Source organism: Drosophila biarmipes, chromosome 2R, assembly GCF_025231255.1.
Source record: "Drosophila biarmipes strain raj3 chromosome 2R, RU_DBia_V1.1, whole genome shotgun sequence".
Classification (NCBI taxonomy): Eukaryota; Metazoa; Arthropoda; class Insecta; order Diptera; family Drosophilidae; genus Drosophila; species Drosophila biarmipes.
Window position 1 is genome coordinate 1,870,020 of NC_066615.1, and position 15,462 is coordinate 1,885,481.

The following is a 15,462-nucleotide window of genomic DNA, read 5'->3' on the forward strand; positions in this document are numbered from 1 at the left end:
GTAACATATGTACACAAGGCAGGGGGATTCGACATGCGAAATTGGATATCTAATTCTCCAGAAGTTTTAAATCAGATAACAGACAACACTCCATCGAAACAAGTCACAGAAAAGAATTTAACCGAAGTGAGAGTTCTAGGTTTAATTTGGCATCACAAAAAAGACATATTCAGATACAATTTAAAGTTTTCTAAGTCCCATTTTGAACTTCTTAACAATCTCAGACGACCAACTAAGCGAGAAATATTACAAATAACTATGTCCATTTTTGATCCCTTAGGGTTTCTTGCAAACCTTTTGATATCAAATAAAATCCTTCTACAAGCCATTTGGGATAGCGGAATCCATTGGGACGACTACCTTACAGACGATAAATTTCAAATATGGAAGGCATTGTGTAACAGCTTAAATAAAATAAACAATTTTTACATTCCAAGGCAGTTGACTACACTTATCATAAGTCATTGTAATGTTCAGTTACATATATTTTGCGATGCATCAAAATACGCATACGCATCTTGCGCGTACCTACGCTTTCAGTGTAACAGCCAAATAGAAACCACCCTGATTTCAGCTAAGTGGAGAGTGGAGCCACATAAACCATTGTCCATTCCTAGACTAGAGCTTCAAGGAACCTTACTAGGAGCTAGGCTAAGCAAAGCTATTAAAGAAATCTCAGAATAGTCTCAACTTTCATGTGGACAGATTACGAGATAGTCTTATACTAGCTGAAAACGAGCAGCAAAAACTTCAAGACTTCTGTGGCTCAGCGCTTGGGAGAGATACAAGAATTGACAAATTGAAGTGAATGGCGACATGTACCCTCAAAACTGAACCCCGCTGATAAAGCAACAAAGATCTCATCCTTTGACTTCTCATCAAAAGAGTTATGGCTGAAAGGACCGCCATTCCTTAGAAAAAATCAAGATCAGTAGCCATTAGGTAAAATCCTTCTAAGTTCAGACAGTTCTGATGATAGCGATAAAGAGTGTGTGAATTACACTACCATTCAAAAGCAGTCATTTATATTACCAGACGTCTCAAGGTTCTCCAATTGGATGAGATTCTTAAGAACAACAGCCTGGGTTTTGAGATACTCGAAAAAGCTAAGACCAAATTTGACAATATCTATCAATAATGAGCTAACAGCCACAGAACTTTTCAAAGCGGAAAAATTAATCTTTCTTAGCATACAACAAGACAGTTATTATCAGGAAATTGGAAAACTTAAATGTAATGAACCTTTATCAACTACAAGCAGTCTGTATAGTCTACCCCTATTTTTCTCTAGCGATAATTAAGACTCAGAGGCAGACTAAATAATTTAAGTGAAGAGGAGATGAGTATCGACTCTAAAAATCCGATTATCTTAAGCAGAGATCATCCAATCACTAAATTACTCGTTCAGTACTATATGTCATATGGGAACCGAAACTGTAATTGCCAACATCCGCCAAAGGTTTTGGATTACAAAATGTAGAAGTACAGTAAAGAACATCATTCGAAATTGTCAGCAATGTAAAAACAAAAAAGCCAGGCCGCAACCACCTCTAATGGGTCAGCTTCCAAGTTGCCGTATAAAGCCAACCGAAAGAACCTTTTTGAAAGTAGGTATTGATTATTTTGGGCCTATAGAAGTTACACAAAATAGACGCCATGTAAACCGTTAGGTGTTATTTTCACATGCATGACAACACGAGCAGTTCATCTTGAGATTGCTGAAGACCTATCCTGCAATGCGTTTATGCATGTATTTAGACAATTTGGTTGTAGGCGAGGATTTCCGACAGAATTATATTCAGACAACGGAACCAATTTCAGACGCGCTGACAAGGACATAAAAGAAATCATAGAACAGTGGCCAAATGACAAGTTTACTCAGTTTTTAACCACGAAAGGTTGCACTTGGTACTTTAACCCGCCATTTTGATAGTTCCTTCAGTCTCCATGTCGGAACCATTAACGCCAAATGACTTGTTAATTGGTTCTAATTATCGCGAATCCTTTTACACTGATACTAATGATGGTGATTTGAGACTGTTAAATATGTGGAAATCGTCACAAAGACTTGCAGACATTTTTTGGGTGAAATGGAAAAAAGAATATAGAAAATTTTTACTATGTAGTCGTAAATGAACCAAAGACAGTAATGGTTTAAAAGAAGGTGATGTAGTTTTGATAATGGAATCCAACCTTCCTAGAATTGTTTGGTCAAAAGGCATAATTGTCAAAACGTATCCATCAAATAATGGGCGTGTGAGAATTTTTGATGTAAAAATTAAAAATAATTAAACTAGAAATAAGAACAGATACATTGTAAACTCTAAGTATTGCCGTCGTCTATATTTAATTTACCACGACTCCAATACTTGGGAGGAGGATGTTAATTCATTTTATTAATTTGAATTTGATATGTTGATGTTATGTCATTCTGTTATGTAAGAAAAATATTAAACTGTTATGGAAATCTCGCATGTATTACCGAATAAAAGACGGTCACTCTAGTAGGCAAAAAGGGACGCCACTTGCAAAAAAAAATTCTTAAAGTACACGAGTTGACGAGCGCAAAATATATTGCAAAATATCCAAAAATAAGTGATCAGCATAACACAGGTGTTTTCTTCAAACGAATCTTTCGACGACTATAACGACAGTGGCTTGTGTGGGTTAGAAGTCGGTCTTTCGAGCCCCATAATCCTTAATCGGTATAACCCTTACCAGGCAATTACCCCAACAAATGGTCTTTCGAGCACCATAATCCTTAATCGGTATAACCCTTACCAGGTAATTACCCCAACAAATGGTCCTTCTTAGCCTCCTGAACGGCCTCCTTCTTAGCCTCCTGAGTTCGAGGAGAAACAGTTGGAACTGGAGATGCAGATGCAAATGACAGAAATTGAAAAAGACAAAAGCAGCCAAGACGACCAAGGTGACAACATCAGCGATGAGTACAACAACGGCACCAGGACACGTGGATTAAGTCTTCTCAACGAAAGCAAACAGATCAGCCTGATGACCTCAATTCAAATGCCATTGTTAGTTTTATGGCTAGGCAAACAGTTAAACAGGAACTTCCGTTATTCAGTGGTGACCCTTTAGAATGGCCAATTTTTATTGCCGAGTATGCGAAAAGCACTGACAGGTCGAGCCAAAGAATGTGTACAGTCACTTCTATTAGTGCCACAAAATGTTAATGAGATAATTGACATATTAAGAAATCGATTCGGAGACTGTAGTCATGTCGTGAAAATGATGATAGATAAAATTCGAGCTTTTCCTGTAATAAAAGAGGATAAATATGACAGACTCATCACTTTTTAAAATATGATTACAAATCTCATTCAAACTTTACTGTCCTTCAATGATATTGATCAGATTCGTAACAATTTGCTGTTTGAGAAAATTCTAGAAAAAAATCAGGTTTCTCAAGGAATTTCATTCATAAAACATTTTCAAAAAATAAAGTTTGACGATCCGAAGATTATACTATTTCACGAATGGTTAGGTCAACCATAAAAGCAGCGACATTGCTCGTATTCGGTCAGAATAAGTCAAAAGACACAACACTAACAGTCTCAAGTCCAGTCAAGACATTTGAAAAATCCAAATACTATTGTAACTATTGTAAGTCTACTGATCATCACATAACAGATTGTCCAAAATTTAAATCCTTGAGTGTCGACAAGCGTTGGGAATTCACATCTCACAATAAGTTATGTATATCTTGTCTGGGTAGAAATCACATTATGAAAGACTGCAAACGCAAAAAGACTTGTAGGGCAGAAAATTGTAAGTTTAACCACAATTTTTTGTTGCATAGACAACACAGCAAGCGCTTCCCTTGATATGCCTAGTAATTCTGACCAAAACAAGACAATTCCCGACATGAACTGCAACATTAATTTCGGTTGTAACAAAGTATTACTTAAGGTCATTCCAGTCACACTAAAAGGTCCACAAAAAGCAATCGAGACATACGCTTTACTTGACGAAGCCTCGACAATTTCATTGATCGATGAACAACTAGCGACTGACCTACAACTATAAGGACCGACTAGTCCTTTAAAAATGCAGTGGACAAATAACGAAGTATATGAACAAGCGAACTCAAAGGTAGTTAGTGTGGGTATCCGAGGTAAGGAACAGACCTCCAAAGTATTTACTCTTCGAAAAGTTAAGACCGTATCATGCCTAAATCTACCCCTACAAACCCTTTCAATAAGCGACATGTCTGAGACCAACAAGTTTTTGAAAGACTTTTCCTTTTGTTCCTACCAAAACTCGCATCCAAAGATTTTGATTGGTCAAGACAATTAGTAATCATAGTATCTCGGAAATTGAAATTTCAATCATTTCAAGGACCTGTCGCTAGCAAAACGGCGCTGGGTTGGGTTGTACATGGGACAGTGGGAATGATTACAGAAATTCCAGATAGAAATTATTCATGCCATGTATTTAATTGCGTAGGTTACGACAACCCTAACGATGACCTGGACATTTTACACAATCTGGTTAAATACTATTGGTCCATTGAGAATGAGTAATTAACACCTCATGACTATCCGACATCACTTGACGACAGAAGATGTTTGGAAATTGTTGACAAAACCCTCAAAGGAATCGATGACACATTTCAATGTGGTCTATTTTGGAAAAGTGACGACATTAAACTACCTGAAAGTTACAAAAATGCATACTGTAGATTGTTGTTATGCGAAAGAAAAATGGACAAAAACCCGGAGTACGGGAAAAAATATAAACAAACCTTTGACTCCTACATACAAAATGGGTATATGAGGAAATTGACTTCTGCTGAGAAAACTAATTTCACAACCTTGACCTACTATTTGCCACACTTTGGAGTTCTAAATAGCAACAAGCCAGACAAACTTAGAATAGTTTTCGACGCGGCTTCCAAAAGCCATAGTTATTGTCTTAATGATTTCCTTTTGCCATGTCCAGATCTATATAGCCAATTGTCAACAGTTCTAATGAATTTTCGAAACCACAAATTTGCATTTGTCGGAGATATCAAAGAGATGTTTCTCCAAATAAAAGTACAGGAGTCAGACCGTTGAGTACAAAGAATCCTATGACGAGGCGACAACCGACAATCCGAACCGGAGGTGTACGAAATACAACTTCTATTTTTTGGCACTAAATGTAGCCCAAGTATCGCCCAACAAGTCAGAAACAGAAACGCCTTAGATTTTTAAAATGACTATGACCAAGCCTGTAAGGACATAATAACAAAACATTATATGGATGACTATTTGGGTGGAGCTCCAGACATTAGTACAGCCGTAAAATTAATTAAGGACGTAACATATGTACACAAGGCAGGGGGATTCGACATGCGAAATTGGATATCTAATTCTCCAGAAGTTTTAAATCAGATAACAGACAACACTCCATCGAAACAAGTCACAGAAAAGAATTTAACCGAAGTGAAAGTTCTAGGTTTAATTTGGGATCACAAAAAAGACATATTCACATACAATTTAAAGTTTTCTAAGTCCCATTTTGAACTTCTTAACAATCTCAGACGACCAACTAAGCGAGAAATATTACAAATAACTATGTCCATTTTTGATCCCTTAGGGTTTCTTGCAAACCTTTTGATATCAAATAAAATCCTTCTACAAGCCATTTGGGATAGCGGAATCCATTGGGAATCCTTACAGACGATAAATTTCAAATATGGAAGGCATTGTGTAACAGCTTAAATAAAATAAACAATTTTTACATTCCAAGGCAGTTGACTACACTTATCATAAGTCATTGTAATGTTCAGTTACATATATTTTGCGATGCATCAAAATACGCATACGCATCTTGCGCGTACCTACGCTTTCAGTGTAACAGCCAAATAGAAACCACCCTGATTTCAGCTAAGTGGAGAGTGGAGCCACATAAACCATTGTCCATTCCTAGACTAGAGCTTCAAGGAACCTTACTAGGAGCTAGGCTAAGCAAAGCTATTAAAGAAATCTCAGAATAGTCTCAACTTTCATGTGGACAGATTACGAGATAGTCTTATACTAGCTGAAAACGAGCAGCAAAAACTTCAAGACTTCTGTGGCTCAGCGCTTGGGAGAGATACAAGAATTGACAAATTGAAGTGAATGGCGACATGTACCCTCAAAACTGAACCCCGCTGATAAAGCAACAAAGATCTCATCCTTTGACTTCTCATCAAAAGAGTTATGGCTGACAGGACCGCCATTCCTTAGAAAAAATCAAGATCAGTGGCCATTAGGTAAAATCCCTCTAAGTCCAGACAGTTCTGATGATAGCGATAAAGAGTTTGTGAATCACACTACCATTCAAAAGCAGTCATTTATATTACCGGACGTCTCAAGGTTCTACAATTGGATGAGATTCTTAAGAACAACAGCCTGGGTTTTGAGATACTCGAAAAAGCTAAGACCAAATTTGACAATATCTATCAATAATGAGCTAACAGCCACAGAACTTTTCAAAGCGGAAAAATTAATCTTTCTTAGCATACAACAAGACAGTTATTATCAGGAAATTGGAAAACTTAAATGTAATGAACCTTTATCAACTACAAGCAGTCTGTTTAGTCTACCCCTATTTTTCTCTAGCGATAATTAAGACTCAGAGGCAGACTAAATAATATAAGTGAAGAGGAGATGAGTATCGACTCTAAAAATCCGATTATCTTAAGCAGAGATCATCCAATCACTAAATTACTCGTTCAGTACTATCACGTCGAAAATTGTCATATGGGAACCGAAACTGTAATTGCCAACATCCGCCAAAGGTTTTGGATTACAAAATGTAGAAGTACAGTAAAGAACATCATTCGAAATTGTCAGCAATGTAAAAACAAAAAAGCCAGGCCGCAACCACCTCTAATGGGTCAGCTTCCAAGTTGCCGTATAAAGCCAACCGAAAGAACCTTTTTGAAAGTAGGTATTGATTATTTTGGGCCTATAGAAGTTACACAAAATAGAAGCCATGTAAAGCGTTAGGTGTTATTTTCACATGGATGACAACACGAGCAGTTCATCTTGAGATTGCTGAAGACCTATCCTGCAATGCGTTTATGCATGTATTTAGACAATTTGGTTGTAGGCGAGGATTTCCGACAGAATTATATTCAGACAACGGAACCAATTTCAGACGCGCTGACAAGGACATAAAAGAAATCATAGAACAGTGGCCAAATGACAAGTTTACTCAGTTTTTAACCACGAAAGGTTGCACTTGGTACTTTAACCCGCCATTTTGATAGTTCCTTCAGTCTCCATGTCGGAACCATTAACGCCAAATGACTTGTTAATTGGTTCTAATTATCGCGAATCCTTTTACACTGATACTAATGATGGTGATTTGAGACTGTTAAATATGTGGAAATCGTCACAAAGACTTGCAGACATTTTTTGGGTGAAATGGAAAAAAGAATATAGAAAATTTTTACTATGTAGTCGTAAATGAACCAAAGACAGTAATGGTTTAAAAGAAGGTGATGTAGTTTTGATAATGGAATCCAACCTTCCTAGAATTGTTTGGTCAAAAGGCATAATTGTCAAAACGTATCCATCAAATAATGGGCGTGTGAGAATTTTTGATGTAAAAATTAAAAATAATTAAACTAGAAATAAGAACAGATACATTGTAAACTCTAAGTATTGCCGTCGTCTATATTTAATTTACCACGACTCCAATACTTGGGAGGAGGATGTTAATTCATTTTATTAATTTGAATTTGATATGTTGATGTTATGTCATTCTGTTATGTAAGAAAAATATTAAACTGTTATGGAAATCTCGCATGTATTACCGAATAAAAGACGGTCACTCTAGTAGGCAAAAAGGGACGCCACTTGCAAAAAAAAATTCTTAAAGTACACGAGTTGACGAGCGCAAAAGCTCAAATATATTGCAAAATATCCAAAAATAAGTGATCAGCATAACACAGGTGTTTTCTTCAAACGAATCTTTCGACGACTATAACGACAGTGGCTTGTGTGGGTTAGAAGTCGGTCTTTCGAGCCCCATAATCCTTAATCGGTATAACCCTTACCAGGCAATTACCCCAACAAATGGTCTTTCGAGCACCATAATCCTTAATCGGTATAACCCTTACCAGGTAATTACCCCAACAAATGGTCCTTCTTAGCCTCCTGAACGGCCTCCTTCTTAGCCTCCTGAGTTCGAGGAGAAACAGTTGGAACTGGAGATGCAGATGCAATGACAGAAATTGAAAAAGACAACAGCAGCCAAGACGACCAAGGTGACAACATCAGCGATGAGTACAACAACGGCACCAGGACACGTGGGTTAAGTCTTCTCAACGAAAGCAAACAGATCAGCCTGATGAACTCAATTCAAATGCCATTGTTAGTTTTATGGCTAAGCAAACAATTAAACAGGAACTTCCGTTATTCAGTGGTGACCCTTTAGAATGGCCAATTTTTATTGCCGAGTATGAGAACAGTTCTCAAATGTGTAAATTCACCGAGTACGAAAACATCAATCGCTTGCGAAAAGCACTGACAGGTCGAGCCAAAGAATGTGTACAGTCACTTCTATTAGTGCCACAAAATGTTAATGAGATAATTGACATATTAAGAAATCGATTCGGAGACTGTAGCCATGTCGTGAAAATGATGGTAGATAAAATTCGAGCTTTTCCTGTAATCAAAGAGGATAAATATGACAGACTCATCACTTTTTAAGATATGATTACAAATCTCATTCAAACTTTACTGTCCTTCAATGATATTGATCAGATTCGTAACAATTTGCTGCTTGAGGAAATTCTAGAAAAAATTCAGGTTTCTCAAGGAATTTCATTCATAAAACATTTTCAAAAAATAAAGTTTGACGATCCGAAGATTATACTATTTCACGAATGGTTAGGTCAAACCATAAAAGCAGCGACATTGCTCGGATTCGGTCAGAATAAGTCAAAAGACACAACACTAACAGTCTCAAATCCAGTCAAGACATTTGAAAAATCCAAATACTATTGTAACTATTGTAAGTCTACTGATTATCACATAACAGATTGTCCAAAATTTAAATCCTTGAGTGTCGACAAGCGTTGGGAATTCACATCTCACAATAAGTTATGTATATCTTGTCTGGGTAGAAATCACATTATGAAAGACTGCAAACGCAAAAAGACTTGTAGGGCAGAAAATTGTAAGTTTAACCACAATTTTTTGTTGCATAGACAACACAGCAAGCGCTTCCCTTGATATGCCTAGTAATTCTGACCAAAACAAGACAATTCCCGACATGAACTGCAACATTAATTTCGGTTGTAACAAAGTATTACTAAAGGTCATTCCAGTCACACTAAAAGGTCCACAAAAAGCAATCGAGACATACGCTTTACTTGACGAAGCCTCGACAATTTCATTGATCGATGAACAACTAGCGACTGACCTACAACTAGAAGGACCGACTAGTCCTTTAAAAATGCAGTGGACAAATAACGAAGTATATGAACAAGCGAACTCAAAGGTAGTTAGTGTGGGTATCCGAGGTAAGGAACAGACCTCCAAAGTATTTACTCTTCGAAAAGTTAAGACCGTATCATGCCTAAATCTACCCCTACAAACCCTTTCAATAAGCGACATGTCTGAGACCAACAAGTTTTTGAAAGACTTTTCCTTTTGTTCCTACCAAAACTCGCATCCAAAGATTTTGATTGGTCAAGACAATTAGTCAATCATAGTATCTCGGAAATTGAAATTTCAATCATTTCAAGGACCTGTCGTTAGCAAAACGGCGCTGTTTTGGGTTGTACATGGAACAGTGGGAATGATTACAGAAATTCCAGATAGAAATTATTCATGCCATGTATTTAATTGCGTAGGTTACGACAACCCTAACGATGACCTGGACATTCTACACAATCTGGTTAAATACTATTGGTCCATTGAAAATGAGTTATTAACACCTCATGACTATCCGACATCACTTGACGACAGAAGATGTTTGGAAATTGTTGACAAAACCCTCAAACGAATCGATGACACATTTCAATGTGGTCTATTTTGGAAAAGTGACGACATTAAACTACCTGACATTGAACTACCTACCAAAAATACATACTCTAGATTGTTGTTATGCGAAAGAAAAATGACCAAAAACCCGGAGTACGGGAAAAAATATAAACAAACCTTTGACTCCTGCATACAAAATGGGTATATGAGGAAATTTACTTCTGCTGAGAAAACTAATTTCACAACCTTGACCTACTATTTGCCACACTTTGGAGTTCTAAATAGCAACAAGCCAGACAAACTTAGAATAGTTTTCGACGCGGCTTCCAAAAGCCATGGTTATTGTCTTAATGATTTCCTTTTGCCAGGTCCAGATCTATATAGCCAATTGTCAACAGTTCTAATGAATTTTCGAAACCACAAATTTGCATTTGTCGGAGATATCAAAGAGATGTTTCTCCAAATAAAAGTACAGGAGTCAGACCGTTGCGTACAAAGAATCCTATGACGAGGCGACAACCGACAATCCGAACCGGAGGTGTACGAAATACAACTTCTATTTTTTGGCACTAAATGTAGCCCAAGTATCGCCCAACAAGTCAGAAACAGAAACGCCTTAGATTTTTAAAATGACTATGACCAAGCCTGTAAGGACATAATAACAAAACATTATATGGATGACTATTTGGGTGGAGCTCCAGACATTAGTACAGCCGTAAAATTAATTAAGGACGTAACATATGTACACAAGGCAGGGGGATTCGACATGCGAAATTGGATATCTAATTCTCCAGAAGTTTTAAATCAGATAACAGACAACACTCCATCGAAACAAGTCACAGAAAGGACATAAAAGAAATCATAGAACAGTGGCCAAATGACAAGTTTACTCAGTTTTAAACCACGAAAGGTTGCACTTGGTACTTTAACCCGCCATTTTGATAGTTCCTTCAGTCTCCATGTCGGAACCATTAACGCCAAATGACTTGTTAATTGGTTCTAATTATCGCGAATCCTTTTACACTGATACTAATGATGGTGATTTGAGACTGTTAAATATGTGGAAATCGTCACAAAGACTTGCAGACATTTTTTGGGTGAAATGGAAAAAAGAATATAGAAAATTTTTACTATGTAGTCGTAAATGAACCAAAGACAGTAATGGTTTAAAAGAAGGTGATGTAGTTTTGATAATGGAATCCAACCTTCCTAGAATTGTTTGGTCAAAAGGCATAATTGTCAAAACGTATCCATCAAATAATGGGCGTGTGAGAATTTTTGATGTAAAAATTAAAAATAATTAAACTAGAAATAAGAACAGATACATTGTAAACTCTAAGTATTGCCGTCGTCTATATTTAATTTACCACGACTCCAATACTTGGGAGGAGGATGTTAATTCATTTTATTAATTTGAATTTGATATGTTGATGTTATGTCATTCTGTTATGTAAGAAAAATATTAAACTGTTATGGAAATCTCGCATGTATTACCGAATAAAAGACGGTCACTCTAGTAGGCAAAAAGGGACGCCACTTGCAAAAAAAAATTCTTAAAGTACACGAGTTGACGAGCGCAAAAGCTCAAATATATTGCAAAATATCCAAAAATAAGTGATCAGCATAACACAGGTGTTTTCTTCAAACGAATCTTTCGACGACTATAACGACAGTGGCTTGTGTGGGTTAGAAGTCGGTCTTTCGAGCCCCATAATCCTTAATCGGTATAACCCTTACCAGGCAATTACCCCAACAAATGGTCTTTCGAGCACCATAATCCTTAATCGGTATAACCCTTACCAGGTAATTACCCCAACAAATGGTCCTTCTTAGCCTCCTGAACGGCCTCCTTCTTAGCCTCCTGAGTTCGAGGAGAAACAGTTGGAACTGGAGATGCAGATGCAATGACAGAAATTGAAAAAGACAACAGCAGCCAAGACGACCAAGGTGACAACATCAGCGATGAGTACAACAACGGCACCAGGACACGTGGGTTAAGTCTTCTCAACGAAAGCAAACAGATCAGCCTGATGAACTCAATTCAAATGCCATTGTTAGTTTTATGGCTAAGCAAACAATTAAACAGGAACTTCCGTTATTCAGTGGTGACCCTTTAGAATGGCCAATTTTTATTGCCGAGTATGAGAACAGTTCTCAAATGTGTAAATTCACCGAGTACGAAAACATCAATCGCTTGCGAAAAGCACTGACAGGTCGAGCCAAAGAATGTGTACAGTCACTTCTATTAGTGCCACAAAATGTTAATGAGATAATTGACATATTAAGAAATCGATTCGGAGACTGTAGCCATGTCGTGAAAATGATGGTAGATAAAATTCGAGCTTTTCCTGTAATCAAAGAGGATAAATATGACAGACTCATCACTTTTTAAGATATGATTACAAATCTCATTCAAACTTTACTGTCCTTCAATGATATTGATCAGATTCGTAACAATTTGCTGCTTGAGGAAATTCTAGAAAAAATTCAGGTTTCTCAAGGAATTTCATTCATAAAACATTTTCAAAAAATAAAGTTTGACGATCCGAAGATTATACTATTTCACGAATGGTTAGGTCAAACCATAAAAGCAGCGACATTGCTCGGATTCGGTCAGAATAAGTCAAAAGACACAACACTAACAGTCTCAAATCCAGTCAAGACATTTGAAAAATCCAAATACTATTGTAACTATTGTAAGTCTACTGATTATCACATAACAGATTGTCCAAAATTTAAATCCTTGAGTGTCGACAAGCGTTGGGAATTCACATCTCACAATAAGTTATGTATATCTTGTCTGGGTAGAAATCACATTATGAAAGACTGCAAACGCAAAAAGACTTGTAGGGCAGAAAATTGTAAGTTTAACCACAATTTTTTGTTGCATAGACAACACAGCAAGCGCTTCCCTTGATATGCCTAGTAATTCTGACCAAAACAAGACAATTCCCGACATGAACTGCAACATTAATTTCGGTTGTAACAAAGTATTACTAAAGGTCATTCCAGTCACACTAAAAGGTCCACAAAAAGCAATCGAGACATACGCTTTACTTGACGAAGCCTCGACAATTTCATTGATCGATGAACAACTAGCGACTGACCTACAACTAGAAGGACCGACTAGTCCTTTAAAAATGCAGTGGACAAATAACGAAGTATATGAACAAGCGAACTCAAAGGTAGTTAGTGTGGGTATCCGAGGTAAGGAACAGACCTCCAAAGTATTTACTCTTCGAAAAGTTAAGACCGTATCATGCCTAAATCTACCCCTACAAACCCTTTCAATAAGCGACATGTCTGAGACCAACAAGTTTTTGAAAGACTTTTCCTTTTGTTCCTACCAAAACTCGCATCCAAAGATTTTGATTGGTCAAGACAATTAGTCAATCATAGTATCTCGGAAATTGAAATTTCAATCATTTCAAGGACCTGTCGTTAGCAAAACGGCGCTGTTTTGGGTTGTACATGGAACAGTGGGAATGATTACAGAAATTCCAGATAGAAATTATTCATGCCATGTATTTAATTGCGTAGGTTACGACAACCCTAAATACTATTGGTCCATTGAAAATGAGTTATTAACACCTCATGACTATCCGACATCACTTGACGACAGAAGATGTTTGGAAATTGTTGACAAAACCCTCAAACGAATCGATGACACATTTCAATGTGGTCTATTTTGGAAAAGTGACGACATTAAACTACCTGACATTGAACTACCTACCAAAAATACATACTCTAGATTGTTGTTATGCGAAAGAAAAATGACCAAAAACCCGGAGTACGGGAAAAAATATAAACAAACCTTTGACTCCTACATACAAAATGGGTATATGAGGAAATTTACTTCTGCTGAGAAAACTAATTTCACAACCTTGACCTACTATTTGCCACACTTTGGAGTTCTAAATAGCAACAAGCCAGACAAACTTAGAATAGTTTTCGACGCGGCTTCCAAAAGCCATGGTTATTGTCTTAATGATTTCCTTTTGCCAGGTCCAGATCTATATAGCCAATTGTCAACAGTTCTAATGAATTTTCGAAACCACAAATTTGCATTTGTCGGAGATATCAAAGAGATGTTTCTCCAAATAAAAGTACAGGAGTCAGACCGTTGCGTACAAAGAATCCTATGACGAGGCGACAACCGACAATCCGAACCGGAGGTGTACGAAATACAACTTCTATTTTTTGGCACTAAATGTAGCCCAAGTATCGCCCAACAAGTCAGAAACAGAAACGCCTTAGATTTTTAAAATGACTATGACCAAGCCTGTAAGGACATAATAACAAAACATTATATGGATGACTATTTGGGTGGAGCTCCAGACATTAGTACAGCCGTAAAATTAATTAAGGACGTAACATATGTACACAAGGCAGGGGGATTCGACATGCGAAATTGGATATCTAATTCTCCAGAAGTTTTAAATCAGATAACAGACAACACTCCATCGAAACAAGTCACAGAAAAGAATTTAACCGAAGTGAGAGTTCTAGGTTTAATTTGGCATCACAAAAAAGACATATTCAGATACAATTTAAAGTTTTCTAAGTCCCATTTTGAACTTCTTAACAGTCTCAGACGACCAACTAAGCGAGAAATATTACAAATAACTATGTCCATTTTTGATCCCTTAGGGTTTCTTTCAAACCTTTTGATATCAAATAAAATCCTTCTACAAGCCATTTGGGGTAGCGGAATCCATTGGGACGACTACCTTACAGACGATCAATTTCAAATATGGAAGGCATTGTGTAACAGCTTAGATAAAATAAACGATTTTTACATTCCAAGGCAGTTGACTACACTTATCATAAGTCATTGAAATGTTCAGTTACATATATTTTGCGATGCATCAAAATACGCATACGCATCTTGCGCGTACCTACGCTTTCAGTGTAACAGCCAAATAGAAACCACCCTGATTTCAGCTAAGTGGAGAGTGGAGCCACATAAACCATTGTCCATTCCTAGACTAGAGCTTCAAGGAACCTTACTAGGAGCTAGGCTAAGCAAAGCTATTAAAGAAATCTCAGAATAGTCTCAACTTTCATGTGGACAGATTACGAGATAGTCTTATACTAGCTGAAAACGAGCAGCAAAAACTTCAAGACTTCTGTGGCTCAGCGCTTGGGAGAGATACAAGAAATTGAAGTGAATGGCGACATGTACCCTCAAAACTGAACCCCGCTGATAAAGCAACAAAGATCTCATCCTTTGACTTCTCATCAAAAGAGTTATGGCTGAAAGGACCGCCATTCCTTAGAAAAAATCAAGATCAGTGGCCATTAGGTAAAATCCCTCTAAGTCCAGACAGTTCTGATGATAGCGATAAAGAGTTTGTGAATCACACTACCATTCAAAAGCAGTCATTTATATTACCGGACGTCTCAAGTTTCTCCAATTGGATGAGATTCTTAAGAACAACAGCCTGGGTTTTGAGATACTCGAAAAAGCTAAGAC